This window comes from Bombina bombina, chromosome 7 (assembly GCF_027579735.1).
Source record: "Bombina bombina isolate aBomBom1 chromosome 7, aBomBom1.pri, whole genome shotgun sequence".
In the NCBI taxonomy this organism is placed as follows: domain Eukaryota; kingdom Metazoa; phylum Chordata; class Amphibia; order Anura; family Bombinatoridae; genus Bombina; species Bombina bombina.
Genome location: NC_069505.1, coordinates 454,722,525 through 454,741,729, shown reverse-complemented (window position 1 = coordinate 454,741,729; position 19,205 = coordinate 454,722,525). Strand labels below are relative to the sequence as shown.

At 36.4% G+C, this 19,205-nt stretch overlaps 1 protein-coding gene across 1 annotated transcript in view; it reads right to left on the bottom strand.

Moving 5' to 3' along the window:
- The window catches only part of LOC128666705 (gastrula zinc finger protein XlCGF8.2DB-like), a 67,332-nt gene extending 64,447 nt beyond the window's left edge, over positions 1-2,885 (bottom strand). Inside the window, exon 1 of the mRNA XM_053721447.1 lies at positions 2,844-2,885. The gene's annotated coding sequence lies outside the window, so the exon portion shown is untranslated. The remainder of the gene's footprint in view (positions 1-2,843) is intronic.
- Positions 2,886-19,205: the final 16,320 nt, after the last annotated feature.

Below are 19,205 nucleotides of genomic sequence, written 5' to 3'. Positions count from 1 at the left end.
ACACAGATATATAACACTATACACAGCACCAGTACATTATACACAGATATATAACACTATACACAGCACCAGCACATTATATACAGATATATAACACTATACACATCACATTATATACAGATATATAACACTATATACAGCACATTATACACAGATATATAACACTATACACAGCAACAGTACATTATACACAGATATATAACACTATACACAGCACCAGCACATTATACACAGATATATAACATTATACACAGATATATAACACTATACACAGAACCAGCACATTATATACAGATATATAACACTATACAGAGCCCCAGCACATTATACACAGATATATAACATTATACATAGCACCAGCACATTATATACAGATCTATAACATTATACAGAGCACCAGCACATTATACGCAGATCTATAACACTATACACAGCACCAGCACATTATACACAGATATATAATACTATACACAGCACATTATACACAGCTATATAACACTATACACAGCACCAGCAAATTATACACAGATATATAACACTATACAGAGCACCAGCACATTACACACAGATATATAACACTATACACAGCACCAATACACTATACACAGATATATAACACTATACACAGATATATAACACTATACACAACACCAGCACATTATACACAGATATATAACACTATACACAGCACCAGCACATTATACACAGATATATAACACTATACACAGGACATTATACACAGATATATAACACTATGCACAGCACCAGCACAGTATACACAGATATATAACACTATACACAGCACCAGCAAATTATACACAGATATATAACACTATACAGAGCACCAGCACAGTATACACAGATATATAACACTATACACAGCACCAATACACTATACACAGATATAACACAACACCAGCACGTTATACACAGATATATAACACTATACACAGCACATTATACAGATATATAACACTATACACAGCACCAGCACATTATACACAGATATATAACACTATACACAGCACCAGCACGTTATACACAGATATATAACACTATACACAGCATCAGCACATTATACACAGATATATAACACTATACACAGCACCAGCACATTATATACAGATAAATAACACTATACAGAGCACCAGCACATTATATACAGATATATAACACTATACACAGCACATTATACACAGATATATAACACTATACACAACACCAGCACATTATACACAGATATATAACACTATACACAGCACCAGCACATAATACACAGAAATATAACACTATACACAGCACCAGCACGTTATACACAGATATATAACACTATACAGAGCACCAGCACATTATATACAGATAAATAACACTATACAGAGCACCAGCACATTATACACAGATATATAACACTATACACAGCACCAATACACTATACACAGATATATAACACTATACACAACACCAGCACATTATACACAGATATATAACATTATACACAGATATATAACACTATACACAGCACCAGCACATTATACACAGATATATAACATTATACACAGATATATAACACTATGCACAGATATATAACACTATACACAACACCAGCACATTATATACAGATATATAACATTATACACAGATATATAACACTATACACAGCACATTATACACAGATATATATAACACTATACACAGCACATTATACACAGATATATAACACTATAGACAGCACCAGTACATTATACACAGATATATAACACTATACAGAGCACCAGTACAGTATACACAGATATATAACACTATACACAGCACCAGCACATTATATACAGATATATAACACTATACACAGCACATTATATACAGATATATAACACTATACACAGCACATTATATACAGATATATAACACTATATACAGCACATTATACACAGATATATAACACTATACACAGCACCAGCACATTATACACAGACATATAACACTATACACAGCACCATCACGTTATACACAGATATGTAACACTATACACAGCATCAGCACATTATACACAGATATATAACACTATACACAGCACCAGCACATTATATACAGATAAATAACACTATACAGAGCATCAGCACATTATACACAGATATATAACACTATACATAGCACCAGCACATTATACACATATATATAACACTATACACAGCACCAATACACTATACACAGATATATAACACTATACACAACACCAGCACATTATACACAGATATATAACATTATACACAGATATAACACTATACACAGCACCAGCACATTATACACAGATATATAACACTATACACAGCACATTATACACAGATATATAACACTATGTGCAGCACCAATACACTATACACATATATAACACTATACACAACACCAGCACATTATACACAGATATATAACACTATACACAGCACCAGTGCATTATACACAGATATATAACATTATACACAGATATATATAACACTATACACAGCACATTATACACAGATATATAACACTATACAGAGCACCAGTACATTATACACAGATATATAACACTATACAGAGCACCAGTACATTATACACAGATATATAACACTATACACAGCACCAGCACATTATACACAGATATATAACACTATACACAGCACATTATACACAGATATATAACATTATACACAGATATATAACATTATACACAGATATATAACACTATACAGAGCACCAGCACATTATATACAGATAAATAACACTATACACAGACATAAGCTATTACAGACAGATCAGTGACAATATGAAGAGAACAATGTTTACAGCAAAATTTGTTAACTCACCATTTTGATGTGAACGGTAAAAGCTAGTTCCACTTCTGCAAGAAGACCTCTGATGTCACTTGTCACATGACCACAAGGGTCAAATGCGTTTAGCGCTACAATATAGTCTCATGCCCAGGTGTTTCCTTCTATCCTATTTGTTCTCTTCAGTCATGTGACCGCTCTACATCACAGGTCTATTAGCTGGATAGGAACTATCTCAACCCTCATATTAGCAGAGACAACTTTGTATTGTGTTATATATCTCTATATACTGTACTGTACAGAGGTTGTGTGTGTACTTTAGAATATGCAGTATGTATTACTGAGGGAACCTCTCTATAATATTATATATCTGTATATAAGGTACTGGGGAGGGGCTGTGTGTGTGAGACAGAGGGAACCTCTCTATAATATTATATATCTGTATATAAGGTACTGGGGAGGGGCTGTGTGTGTGTGAGACAGAGGGAACATCTATAATATTATATATCTGTATATAAAGTACTGGGGAGGGGCTGTGTGTGTGAGAGACAGAGGGAACCTCTATATAATATTATATATCTGTATATAAGGTACTGGAGAGGGGCTGTGTGTGTGAGACAGAGGGAACCTCTCTATAATATTATATATCTGTATATAAGGTACTGGGGAGGGGCTGTGTGTGTGAGAAAGAGGGAACCTCTCTATAATATTATATATCTGTATATAAGGTACTGGGGAGGGGCTGTGTATGTGAGACAGAGGGAACCTCTATAATATTATATATCTGTATATAAGGTACTGGGGAGGGGCTGTGTGTGTGAGACAGAGGGAACCTCTCTATAATATTATCTATCTGTATATAAGGTACAGGGGAGGGGCTCTGTGTGTGAGACAGAGGGAATTTCTATATAATATTATATATCTGTATATAAGTAGGCTTACCATAATTTTTAGGGATGAAACTGGGACCACTTGGTGCGGTGCCAGTGGGGGTGTGGTCAAGGGGGCGTGGCAATTACCGGTCCTTTTAAAGTAGTAGCTTTTATGTGTGTAGTGTTTTGTGGATACTCTACCCTTCCTCAGTCAAACAAGTGAATCACACAGTTTAAATAGACCATAACACCACCCCCTAGTGAAAAAGGCACCATTATGTTGTCATGGCAAATAAATCATTAATCTAAATCTCAGATGCTAAATAATGCCAAACATCAAGCATAATTATCAATTTTACAATTTAATATCTGCAGTGTAATATGTGTTTTATGTGTCTAATTAAGGAACAGAGCCAAATACTGATAAGGCATAAATACAACATTGAATGAAAGTAAAAAAGAAACACGTACCTGCTAAAGCTGTTTAAGAGGCTACTCTATACCATAATGCAGAAAGATTATAGCCAAAATGCTATCTTGCATGAAGTAAAGCAAGATCCTGCTTGTCTGTACTTCCTAGTCATACCCATATGATTCCCCTAAAGGTGTATTACCGGCAATGTCACCAGGGGTCGGGGGGGGGGGGTTGTTAAATACTTAGAAAAATAAACCAAGTAGTACTACAAAATAAAAAAACCTATGCTGCTCACTCAGCCGGTATTGCTAAATGTAAACTTTGAAGGACACAAACGTTAAGCTAAGCAGGGCTGTATGTAACAAAGTACCAGCATCCAGCTATGCTGGAGAGCCACAGTCCAGTCATTTTGAATAATGTGTCTGGGTTTCAGGTGGTCTGAAACCCGGACACATGATTTGAAACCTGGAGGTGGCAACCCTACTGGGACAGAATGAACAACTGGGTGGGACACTGGGACAGCGCCTCCAAACCGGGACAATCCCAGTAAAAGTGGGACTTCTGGTAAGCATAAGGTACTGGGGAGGGGCTCTGTGTGTGAGACAGAGGGAATCTCTCTATAATATTATATATCTGTATATAAGGTACTGGGGAGGGGCTGTGTGTGAGACAGGGAACCTCTATAATATTATATATCTGTATATAAGGTAATGGGGAGGGACTGTGTGTGTGAGACAGAGGGGGCCTCTTTATAACATCATATATCTGTATATAAGATACTGGGGGGGGGCTGTGTGTGTGAGACAGAGGGAACCTCTCTATAATATTATATATCTGTATATAAAGTACTGGGGAGGGGCTGTGTGTGTGAGAAAGAAGGAACCTCTCTATAATATATATCTGTGTATAATTTACTGGGGAATATGGTGTGTGTGTGTGAGACAGAGAACCTCTCTATAATATTATATATCTGTATATAAGGTACTCGGGAGGGGCTGTGTGTGTGAGACAGAGGGAACCTCTCTATAATATTATATATCTGTATATAAAGTACTGGGAAGGGGCTGTGTGTGTGATACAGAGAACCTCTCTATAATATTATATATCTGTATATAAGGTACTGGGGAGGGGCTGTGTGTGTGTGTGAGACAGAGGGAACCTCTATAATATTATATATCTATATATAAAGTACTGGGGAGGGGCTGTGTGTGTGAGAGACAGAGGGAACCTCTATATAATATTATATATCTGTATATAAGGTACTGGGGAGGGGCTGTGTGTGTGAGACAGAGGGAACCTCTCTATAATATTATATATCTGTATATAAGGTACTGGGGAGGGGCTGTGTGTGTGAGAAAGAGGGAACCTCTCTATAATATTATATATCTGTATATAAGGTACTTGGGAGGGGCTGTGTATGTGAGACAGAGGGAACCTCTATAATATTATATATCTGTATATAAGGTACTGGGGAGGGGCTGTGTGTGTGAGACAGAGGGAACCTCTCTATAATATTATCTATCTGTATATAAGGTACAGGGGAGGGGCTCTGTGTGTGAGACAGAGGGAATTTCTATATAATATTATATATCTGTATATATAAGGTACTGGGGAGGGGCTCGGTGTGTGAGACAGAGGGAATCTCTCTATAATATTATATATCTGTATATAAGGTACTGGGGAGGGGCTGTGTGTGAGACAGGGAACCTCTATAATATTATATACCTGTATATAAGGTACTGGGGAGGGACTGTGTGTGTGAGACAGAGGGGGCCTCTTTATAACATTATATATCTGTATATAAGATACTGGGGGGGGGGGCTGTGTGTGTGAGACAGAGGGAACCTCTCTATAATATTATATATCTGTATATAAGGTACTGGGGAGGGGCTGTGTGTGTGAGAAAGAAGGAACCTCTCTATAATATTATATATCTGTGTATAATTTACTGGGGAATATGGTGTGTGTGTGTGAGACAGAGAACCTCTCTATAATATTATATACCTGTATATAAGGTACTGGGGAGGGGCTGTGTGTGTGAGACAGAGGGAACCTCTCTATAATATTATATATCTGTATATAAAGTACTGGGAAGGGGCTGTGTGTGTGATACAGAGAACCTCTCTATAATATTATATATCTGTATATAAGGTACTGGGGAGGGGCTGTGTGTGTGTGAGACAGAGGGACCCTCTTTATAGTATTATATATCTGTATATAAGGTACTGGGGAGGGGCTGTGTGTGTTAGACAGAGGGAACCTCTCTATAATATTATATATCTGTATATAAGGTACTGGGGAGAGGCTGTGTGTGAGATAGATATATATAAGGTACTGGTAGGGTTGCCACCCGCCCCGGTTTCACTTGTACATTCCCGGTCTGAGGCTCTGTGTCTCGTGTCTCAGAACTCCAGAACTCACCTCAAATGCCCCGGGCCAAGCACTCCCCTGGCATCAGTGACTCGAGCACAGACTTAGCAAAAAATAAGCTGGCCAGAGGAGCGCTTAGCCCGGGGTTACAAACCGGGTAGGTAGAGGAGGAAAAATATAGCAAACAGGCTGCCAACCAGTAGGTCGGCAATATAGTGACCGTGATGCCCCTAACATATATATATTTTGTATATGGGTCTGCAATGTTACTATGGTAACGACTCGTTCCCCATCAACCTGACGCCTGAGGAATATGACCCGGAAATAGTTTGTGAAATACTGAAAGCTAGGGCAAGATGGCACAGCACACTGAGACATGTGAGTGATAGTGTTATCGTTACATGGTCGTTTCAGAATTCTGTCAGCAATCTGTCAGCGCGTGGCTTTGAGGGAAATGTGACCGTGCTACTTGTCCTGATTATATATATATATATATATTCCATAGAGTTCAACCCGCTTCATCATCCTAGGGGCTGTAACCTAAATTTGCTCATATTGGTTTGCTGTAGACATAGACATGGGCATGCCATGGATGGGCTGATGTATTCTCTTATAATATTTTGCTGTAGATATATACAGCAATTGCAACAGCATTTATCCCCGGGCAGCGGTTAGGGGGACAACATAATGGGGAGGTGATAACGATTCTGTCATCGGCATGGTCTTGGCGACCCACAATTGTTTGCTGTATAGGAGCAAATCTTTTATCGAATAGATACAGATTCATTGTTAACAAATACTTATTACTGCCATGTATATGTATTTACCATCAGTGTTGTCAACATGTATAAGTAGGGAAACAATAGGCTCCTGTGGGGGGAAACTATGGAAATGACAGAACTTTTATACCCTGATATTTTGGCCCCTATTGCACACGTTAATTTTATTATTAGGAGGGTAAAATGAAGATTATACATTTTAGTTGATAATTACAGCAGAAACATTAACCCCTTAAGGACCAAAGCCATTTTTCTATTTCTTTCCCTTAAAGGGACACTGTACCCAAAATTTTTCTTTTGTGATTCAGATTGAGCATGAAATTTTAAGCAACTTTCTAATTTACTCCTATTATCAAATTTTCTTCATTCTCTTGGTATCTTTATTTGAAATGCAAGAATGTAAGTTTAGATTCCGGACCATTTTTGGTGAACAACCTGGGTTGTCCTTGCTGATTGGTGGATAAATTCATCCACCAATAAAAAAAGTGCTGTCCAGAGTACTGAAACCAAAAAAAAGCTTAGATGCCTTCTTTTTAAAATAATGATAGCAAGAGAACGAAGAAAAATTGATAATAGGAGTAAATTAGAAAGTTGCTTAAAATTGCATGCTCTTTCTGAATTAGAAAAGAAAACAATTGGGTTCAGTGTCCCTTTAAGGACCAGGGCTATTTTTACATTTCTGCAGTGTTTGTGTTTAGCTGTAATTTTCCTCTTACTCATTTACTGTACCCACACATAATATATACCGTTTTTCTCGCCACTAAATAGACTTTCTAAAGATACCATTATTTTCATCATATCTTATAATTTACTATAAAAAATATTATAAAATATGAGGAAAAAATGGATAAAAACACACTTTTTCTAACTTTGACCCCCAAAATCTGTTACACATCTACAACCACCAAAAAACAACCATGCTAAATAGTTTCTAAATTTTGTCCTGAGTTTAGAAATACCCAATGTTTACATGTTCTTTGCTTTTTTGCAAGTTATAGCGAAATAAATACAAGAAGCACTTTGCTATTTCAAAACCACTTTTTTTCAAAATGAGCGCTAGTTACATTGGAACCCTGATATCTGTCAGGAATACCTGAATATCCCTTGACATGTATATATTTTTTTTTAGAAGACAACCCAAAGTATTGATCTAGGCCCATTTTGGTATATTTCATGCCACCATTTCACCGCCAAATGAGATTAAATAAAAAAATGTTTTCACTTTTTCACAAACTTTAGGTTTCTCACAGAAATTATTTACAAACAACTTATGCAATTATGGCATAAATGGTTGTAAATGCTTCTCTGGGATCCCCTTTGTTCAGAAATAGCAGACTTATATGGCTTTGGCGTTGCCTTTTGGTAATTAGAAGGCTGCTAAATGCCACTGCACACCACACGTGTTTTATGCCCAGCAGTGAAGGGGTTAATTAGGGAGCATGTAGGGAGCTTGTAGGGTTAATTTTAGCTTAAGTGTAGTGTAGTAGACAACCCAAAGTATTGATCTAGGCCCATTTTGGTATATTTCATGCCACCATTTCATCGCCAAATGCAATCAAATTTAAAAAAAACTTACATTTTTTCGCAATTTTAGGTTTCTCACTGAAATTATTTACAAACAGCTTGTGCAATTATGGCACAAATGGTTGTAAATGCTTCTCTGGGATCCCCTTTGTTCAGAAATAGCAGACATATATGACTTTGGCGTTGCTTTCTGGTAATTAGAAGGCCGCTAAATGCTGCTGCGCATCACACGTGTATTATGGCTAGCAGTGAAGGGGTTAATTAGGTAGTTTGTAGGGAGCTTGCAGGGTTAATTTTAGCTTTAGTGTAGAGATCAGCCTCCCACCTGACACATCAGACCCCCTGATCCCTCCCAAACAGCTCCCTTCCCTCCCCCACCCCACAATTGTCCCTGCCATCTTAAGTACTGGCAGAAAGTCTGCCAGTACTAAAATAAAAGGTTTTTAAATTATGACGCCTAGATTTAGAGTTTTGCTTTAGCCGTCAAAACCAGCGTATAGGGCTTCTAACGCTGGTTTTTACCGCCCGCTGGTATTTAGAGTTCACTTACCGACACTCAGTGGAGGCTACTCCATTGGAGCACACTCGCACGTGCCCCCCGCAGCCCAGAAGAAAGAAAAAAAAACCCAGAAAAAAATATATAATTTTTCAATAGCCCCCTATTGAAAAAAATTATATTTTTTTTTACCCCCAGAATAAAAAATTAAATTTGTTTCAATGTTTTTTTAATACAATTTTTATTATTTATGCCCTGCCTGGCCCCTGTACTGTTTGAACATACACACACAGTGTCACAGCCACTGTAGTACTATCTAATAGTTGGTCCCTAGGGCCTAAGCGCACGTGCGATAGAGAATCTATGGCACTGTGTCTGTGCGCATGCTAAATTTGGCTGCTGCGCAGCTCCCAGCCTCCTCATCCCCATAGACGGCTGATCGCACACTTCAGCCTGTGCGAGGGGTGGGAGGTGTTAAGAGCGAGCCCAGGCAGCAGCCAGTGACACAGGAGAAGAGCCGAGTCTGAGCGTCATCACTAACAGTCACGTGATGACGCTTGAGACGCTCCTCCCAGGTTCCAGTGGGTCAATCCTTGTATGGAGATTGGGTCATCCGAGGTGCTGCCCGGGTAGAAACAAAAACACATGTTGAGCCCAACCAGGGCCACATGCTACTGCGACGCCGACACCTACTGTCATCGGAGTGGTGAGTTTGGTGACTGCTAAGACTAGCTACCAGGGACAGTGCGGCGGCAGGTCTTTAAATGTATTAAGACCTTTTGTGGAATATTACTTCTAATATTTATTTGCCTAAATAGGATGTGTGGTACAGTTTAGGACCAATGACATTGACATGTTGCAGGTTTGAGTGCTGTGGTAGTCACGGGTTTTATTAGGATGCATCAGTTACCCCCATTTTTTCTTAGGGATATTTTACCATGTATGATTGAAGGGCATAGTTCATTTTTATTCTACCTAAAATGAGCTGAGAAACAAGTGTGCTCCAAAATATAACTAAAGAGCACTGATCATTGAAGCCAATTACTGGGCATTCTCCGTGATAAAAAGCTGTTTGTGGAATGTTATTTTCCCTAAAATGAGTACCTTTAGGAGATATATTCTTTTTAAGGATAAACTGGATATGAGTTTTGTTAAGCCCTAACAACAAAAATGTAGCATTTTTTTCACATTTAGTCATGAAAATGCTATGATTGTGCATCTGTTAGCACTCTACAAATAACTAATAATAATACTACAGTATCTATTTACTATACTAACCATGGGATTAATAAATCATATACACGTTTGGTACCTGTGTGCTAAGGAGTCATAGGGTAGTCTTATTTTCCCTTTTTATTCTTTCTCCTTACTGCTATGTCAACAATACACATAAAAACATTCTGTTAAAATATAAAGAATACAAGAATACCTATATTGAAATGTGTTTCCTGGATGGATTTTTAGAAGGTTTTAGAAAACATGTTTTTTTGTGAGATTATGATTTTCAATAAAGGATATCAAGAGAATTAAGTTAATTTAATAATAGAAATAAATTCAAAAGTCTAATAAAATTGTATGCTCTTTCTGAATAATATCTCTTTAATCCTGGTAAAAGGGGTAAACACATAACTACTGAGAAGGAGATGACTGCTGATTGGGTATGTGCATATGCTTTTAACTAGCTCACCAGCTGTGTCCTGCTCAAGAATTAAGTGCATCTATGTGTTTAACTTACTTAAGGGGTTTAAACACTAATACTAATGGGAAAATAACATGCTCTAAAACACTTAGTTTATTTTTGCATTAGAATGCCCCTTTAACATAAGTTTACTATTATAGGTATTGATTAGCAACTGTGTTAGTCCTCCTTAAAGGGATAGTTTATTCAAAAATAAACTTTCATGATTCAGATAGAGCATACCATTTTAAACAACTTTCTAATTTACTTCTATTATCTAATTTGCTTCATTCTCTTGATATTCTTTCCTGAAAAGCATATCTAGATAGGCTCAGTAGCTTCTGATTGGTGGCTGCACATAGATGCCTCCTGTGATTGGCTCGCCCATGTGCATTGCTATTTCTTTGACAAAAGATATATCTAAAGAATGAAGCAAATTAGATAATAGAAGTAAATTGGAATGTTGTTTAAAATTGTATTCTCTGTCTGAATTATGAAAGAAAACTTTTGGGTTTAATGTCCCTTTAAGGTAACTGGCAGAGTGTACCTATGTATATGTACACACCCACATTAAAATGGGCGGAGCCATATGAGGGGCGGGGCTAGTGCTCCCCCATCTTCAAAAGTCACCAGCCGCCACTGCCGACACTCAAAAATCTCTGAACGCACAAATCTCTACCGACAGCTCAGACCCAGGAGTTAACATCTACCGACAAAATAAACATCCACGAATCACAAAACAAATATTACACAAAGTACACTTACACTCATACAAACACTACACTATATTTATTTTTCATATTGAATATTTTTTCATCAAAATAGAAAAGATCAAAGTTGCGAGATCTCGGGTGTTAGAAAAAAAAACAACACAAATCCATTTTGCCATTGACTTACATTGACAGACGGGAAAAGACACTCATATAGCTACATCTAACTAATGATATTATCACAAACATACACTCATCGATGCATACAAACAATATACACCACATTACATACACAAAGATTTTTTTTATTAATAAATAAACACGATTTAGCTACTTTTTCACACAAGACCATGACGTCACTCACTTTACGCTCAAAACCAGTCTTGGATATTATTTACACACACATCTTGAGCCTCCATTGACTTCTATGGGGAAGACGTGCTCGTGCACGCGACAGACAGATTTCCCTAATGCACGCAAAAAGCGTAGACAAAAAAACTCTAAATACCAGCGCTAGAATTCGGAAAATAACTCATGCTTTTCTGCGTTAGACCCAGCTATGACAAATAGATCAAGAAATGGCTATTTCCCTATAAGTTTACTTATGGGAAATTCACAACAACATTAAATTGTTTCATACTTTTACATTACATCAACTACAAATCACCATCACTAGTAACAAACATTTTCAACAATTACATCACATTTAAACGGACACAAAAATAATTGAAACATTTCAGGATTCACAAACAGTAGACAATGGGAAACACCTCTCGTTTACCTTTATTATTGCATTTCATTTATTCAACTCATATGCTTGCAGCAACAGCATATCTACATAGGCTTAACACATGATCAGTCATGGATGCACATACATTACTTTTATCATTCACTCATACATGTGCATTCAAATGATGGGGGGAAAACACATTACATTCTCTCTATGAATCACGAAACAGAAAATAGGGATTTTAATGTACTTTTAACATCATGATTCGATCACAATAAACCATTAGGAATTACGTACAATAAGAACATCATTACAACAGATTACAGCTGTCACTTCATGGGAAAGAACAACAATGCGAGACCGCTATATAGAAGTCAGCATATGTGGGACACAATCACAATATATACGTATATGTACATAACACGTATCACGCAACCACAAAGCACACATTTATATTTTATTCAGCACACAATAACAATGTAGTCAAATACAACAACACAATGAGGATTTCATAACTACACAGGCAGGTTAATAATATGATGACGTTATTAGAAGATTCAACCATACACATTACAGCTTTACGACTGTACTGTACCCTTTCAGAACTTTAGCACCCAATACTACAATACAACATATACGTAAACAACAGTTTGGAACATCATTATTATGGTGATTTTAAAGGGACGCGTCATAAATATTGTCAGCTCGCAAATCACTTATATATACAATACTACAGATGACAGACGGAAGTTCTTCAGTATTAGTGCGATTTTAATGGGACGCATACAATATTTACATCTCGCCAATCACTTATATATACAATACTACAGATGACAGCCGGAAGTTCTGAATTATTATGCCGATTTTAATGGTACGCATACAATATTTACATCTCGCAAATCACTTATATATACAATACTACAGATGACAGCCGGAAGTTCTTCAGTATTAGTGCGATTTTAAAGGGACGCATATGATATTTACATCTCGCAAATCACTTATATATACAATACTACCGATGGCAGCCGGAAGTTCAGAATTATTAGTGCGATTTTAAAGGGACGCGTACAATATTGACATCTCGCCAATCACTTATATATACAATACTACAGATGGCAGCAGGAAGATCTTCAGTATTATTGCGATTTTAAAGGGACGCGTACAATATTGACATCTCGCTAATCACTTATATATACAATACTACAGATGGCAGCTGTTACTTTATCGTTTACAAACAATATTGCAGCAACATTGATCGATCACATTCTATGCACATTATACACAACTATGCACTTTCATTCACGTTAGCGTGGACGTGTGCTTTTTACTATAAGATCGCATTTAATAAATATTTATTACGCATATGATCAAACATTACAAACATGCACTGTATGTGTGATATTTTACAATTTCACATTGAGATTCATTGGGGGAAAACAACAACCGCCCACTTTGAAAGCATTCGCGCCGCTCACATACAAACAAGTGAATACAATTAGCAATCATTACAAACTCACTACCATTGGACTAATTGCACTATAAATCCCCCAAACAACATGGCCAAAGCGTCCATGGTGATCGACATTGTATCAAATCGCTTCTGTGTTTTTGCATACCTTGTTACTCCTTGCGCTGTGTTTGCTCTGCTGTTTGGCTTTGTGCTGCTAAGCTTGGCAAATATGGATGACGATGATCTGGTAGACGCTGCTGGTGCTGCTGTTGGCCAAGTAGCGGTTGATAGACTCAGGCAGCCTCGGCGGCTCCGAGTGAGACAAAGGGCTCGTCTGGTTCGAGGTCCTCGTGTATACAGGGTAAGACCCACCTTGGAAAACATGAGCGACTTTGAGGTTTATGACAAGTATAGGCTCAATCGCGAACAGCTCATTGGCCTTTACGATGTTCTTAGACCTCATCTGGAGCCATGTATAAGAATAAGGACTGCTGTCCCCGGCATCACTAAGATGCTAAGTTGTATATACGTTCTGGCCTCCGGGAGTTTTCAAGCAGGAGAGATGTACATGCATGGCCTGTCTCAAGGTACATTCTCTGGGGTGTTTGATAACTTTCTGGACGCCATGGTACGTGTCAGTAAGCAATACATAGGATTCCCACAGAATGATGGTGATTAGAGGCGCCTGAAGCGGGAATTCTTTGCTATTGCTTAATTGCCCAATGTCTTGGGAGCGATTGATTGTACCCACATTGCGCTGCGTGCTCCAGCTGATGACTTGCCCTTCAGAAATCGCAAACATTTTCATAGCCTCAACGTGCAGTATGTTTGTGATGCACGTATGAGGATTATGCAAGTGTGTGAATTTTGGGGGGCTTGTCATGATGCCCGCATCCTCTCTCTGTCCTCCGTGTGGCAGCAGTTTGAGGAAAGACAAATGCCCCCTGGGTATCTCGTTGGTGAGTATTTGTGCACAACATGGTTAATTAGTTAGACAATTGCCACTGTACTCTTAAACTGTTAGTGTAATGTGCAGCTATAGGATGCAATTTAACCATGTCATTGTCTCTTTCCGCAAATGTCTAGTTTTAGTGCAAAACAGATATGTAGCATGTCTTACCTTAAATGCTTAGATAGAGAATGCAATTTAACCATGTCATTGTCTATTTTCTCAAATGTCTAGTTTTAGCTACAAGCAGATATGTAGCATGTCTTACCTTAAATGGGCAGATTGAAAATGCAATTTAACCATTTTTTTTAAATTTTAGCAAAGGTCTGGTTTATGTGAAATACGCATATGTAGCATATCTTAGCTGAAATGCTCAGATAGCAAATGCAATTTAACCATGTCATTGTCTCTTTCCGCAAATGTCTAGTTTTAGCTCCAAGCAGATATGTAGCATGTTTTAGCTTAAATGGGCAGCTTGAAAATGCAATTTAACCATTTAGTTTGTATTTTAGCAAAAGGTCTGGTTTATGCGAAATACGCATATGTAGCATGTCTTAGCTGAAATGCTCAGATAGCAAATGCAATTTAACCATGTCATTGTCTCTTTCCGCAAATGTCTAGTTTTAGCTCAAAGCAGATATGTAGCATGTTTTAGCTTAAATGGGCTGCTTGAAAATGCAATTTAACCATTTAGGTTGTATTTTAGCAAAGGTCTGGTTTATGCGAAATACGCATATGTAGCATGTCTTAGCTGAAATGCTCAGATAGAGAATAAGATTGAACTAGATTTTTTTTTATTTATTTAAACATGTGTTATTGGATTATCGTGTACACAAAAATATTTGTTTAATATACTTAAATTTTTGTGGATTAAATTTTAATTGTGTTCATAATTTATAGGTGATTCTGGTTACATGAGCCGGCCTTGGCTCATTACGCCGTTACGTAACCCTACTGATGAGGCTCAGGAGCACTACAATAGGGCGCACAAGAGAACCAGGGCTGTGGTCGAGAGAATGTTTGGGCTCCTCAAAATGAGATTCCGGTGCCTTGACAGGTCGGGAGGAGCCCTCCAGTACAGCCCTCAGAAGGTGGCTAAGATCGTTGTAGCCTGTAGCGTCCTGCATAATATTGCACAGCGGGCTGGGATGCTGCAGGCCGTCCAGGCGCCCCGAAACCTCCTCAGAGATGAGGAGGACGATCCTATTCTAGAGGGGCCATTTCGGGACGAGGGGCTCAATGTCAGAGCAGACATCATCAACCGCCACTTCAGACGGTAAATAATAGAAGTTAGATTGGAGTATTGTCAATAGATGTGAACTCTAGGGAAATGACAAGTAGAGAATTGTGCAAACATGTTAGGATTGTTCATCAAATGATAACAATTTTTTTCATTTATTAATATAGGTGATGCTCTGGTCATTGGGTCCTGTAGCGAGTCTTTGCCACCTGGTTTTTAAAGACAACATCAGCTGGTAAGTATAAATGTATGGACTGTGGCTGGCAGGAATTGTACACAAAAATACATCATATGGCATACATTTTACAAAACTAGTATTTAGTTTACACATTACTTAAAATTTAAATACTCAGAAAGGGATCCTATAGCATGACTATCCTCTAGCATGACTATGGTTCAAAGTTAGATTCAAAGTCACACAGAGGTTCGTTCTGCTCAATATGACTCATCTTCACACTTGATTGATAGAACATAACACAAGATGCTACACACGCTTAGTAAGCTAGTGACAGAAATTGATTCAGAAATGGGGGGTGGGAGAGGGGTACAGAACTGATTCACACACTTGTAATAATATTTTTAATAACACTTTTTCTGCCATTAGGGAGATGACTTCATCTAAAGACTGAAAGTGAAGAATTCGAAGACTGAAAGTAAAGAATTCCCAGACTGAAAGTGAAGAATCCAAGATTGAAAGTGAAGAATACCAATGGGATCATGTCTGGCATTGTCTTTCAAATGTGCTGACCTTGAAAACCATACAAAGACACGTTCCAACTATTTGATGGATTAAGGCTGTGGAGGCATCCTATTGGAGACACTTAGATTATTTTTTTATTTTTAGATGGTATTTCACAGTCCTCTATTTTGGAAATGATGAATAAGACACCTATTGAAGATAAACTGTTTTCTAGAGAATTGACTTTCAAAGACCATGCATAATCCAGGTTGGTTTGCCCAATGCATGCTAGTTAAGAATCACAGGAAGGAGAATGTAAAATATTTTTAAAAGATACATGTCCTATATTAGAATATTTGTAGCTTACATACATTACCCCTACTTTGTGATACAGAAGAATCCAATTATGAACAATCAGACAAAGGACTACATATTATAGTTGATATAGAGGGATTTGAATGGACATGAAATATTACATTTATGTTCAGCATACATATATGTATTTTTAATATTTTAAATGTTATATGCATTATTTGGTATAATTGGAAATGCTGTTATTTAAATGTAATATTGATTACACAATATAATGGTATTTTAACTGATGGATAGGTATAGAATTTTTTTTTATTTTTTTTTAATATTCCAAAATATATGTTTAAAATTTCTTAAAAAGTTAGAGCATAGACACAAGATGATTTTAAAATATTATTTAATGAATATTTTACGACATGTGTGTATTAAATAACTAATGTATTTTTTTTTCCATTTTTTTTTCAGATTTTCATCTGTGATGAATTACACTTGTTCTATTGATTGATTTTAAAAAAAAAAAAAACTAAAAAAAAAATTTGAATAATAAACCTTTTATTATTTTTATAAAAGACCATCTTTTTAACAGATTATAATAAATATCCATATAATCTGTCAATTAAAAAATGTGTTGACTCCCATGACTGGTAGTTGTCTATTTGACAAGCACATGCATAATATCAAATTAGGCATCATGTATTGAATTATTGAAAATCCACTTATTCAGAGAATGTTAAAGTCAAGTAGCTTTTATACATTAATTTTGGATTGAAATCCATCGATGCCTTTATTGTGTAATTTATAGATGTTACAATTTAAACATATTTTCGGATATGTAGTCAGAATTCGACATAACAACTTTGTTATTTTCACTTTTAAGAAGGGAAAGTGGTTCACTTACATTAAAGTGACAGTGTGTTTGAATTTTAAATAGGTTTATAAGATCTTGTATCTTCCTTAGGTATACAAAAACATTATTTACATAAATCTAGCTTTATAAATCATGAAAATGGTAAGTCATTTAACTTCATATTTCGCACAAGCTAGTTATTGGATGCCATATTGATTGATTTTCTGTTCTAGTGGAGTCATTTGAAGGGTCATTTAACTATATCTATTTAGTGATATAATTTCACATAATCATTTATCTTAGCTCTTGGTTACATATCACATATCTATATGTATTTTCATTCCCCTTTAGTTTATTTCTACAATGTTAAATCACCATATTCCTAATGGTTTGGTCCTTAAAGGGACATTCCAAAAATATATTGTGTATTGAATTTTAAACAATACAAATACATTATTTAAATATTTTGAATGTATTATTTAATTACATTCAGTCTTTAAATATACTTTGAAAAATATATATCAATGCACATGTTTTAGACAATGACATAAGGCATCTATGTGCAAACAACAATCAGCATCAAAATAGCCTATGTAGCTATGTTTTTAATCCAAGAATATATCTATTTAAAAGCTAATGAGAGAATAAAACTAAATATGAACTTAATTTTATATTCTATTAGCCATTGAAATACGTAAAGAACATATAGCTTAATGTCCCTTTAATGTCTATTTCATTCACAGTGGGGAAAACAATCCAAAAGAAAATCTAAATATGCTTTAGTCACATGTTATACTAAATTTGAGAAAGGAAGGTGCATAGGTTTATGATCTTTCAAGCATTATTGGGAAATGTCTCCTTAAAGGGACATGAAATCAAAATATCCTTAAAGGGAGACTGATCGTAAATATTTTCTATTATAATTCAGAAAGAGCATGCAATTTTAAGCAACTTTATAATTGACTCCTATTATCAATTTTTCTTCGTTCTCTTGCTATCATTATTTGAAAAAGAAGGCATCTAATTGTTTTTCTTTCAGTACTCTGGACAGCACTTTTTTATTGTTGGATTAATTTATCCAACAATCAGCAAGGACAACCCAGGTTGGTCACCAAAAATGGGCCGCCATCTAAAATTACATTCTTGCATTTCAAATAAAGATACCAAGAGAATGATTAAAAATGTATAATAGGAGTAAATTAGAAAGTTGATTGAAATGTAATGCTCAATCTGAATCACCAAAGAAACATTTTGTGTACAGTGTCCCTTTAAGAGATTTAAAGAGTGTCTTTTACTTCTCTTATCTCATTATCTTGACATACTTTGCTTGAAAAGCATATCGAGATA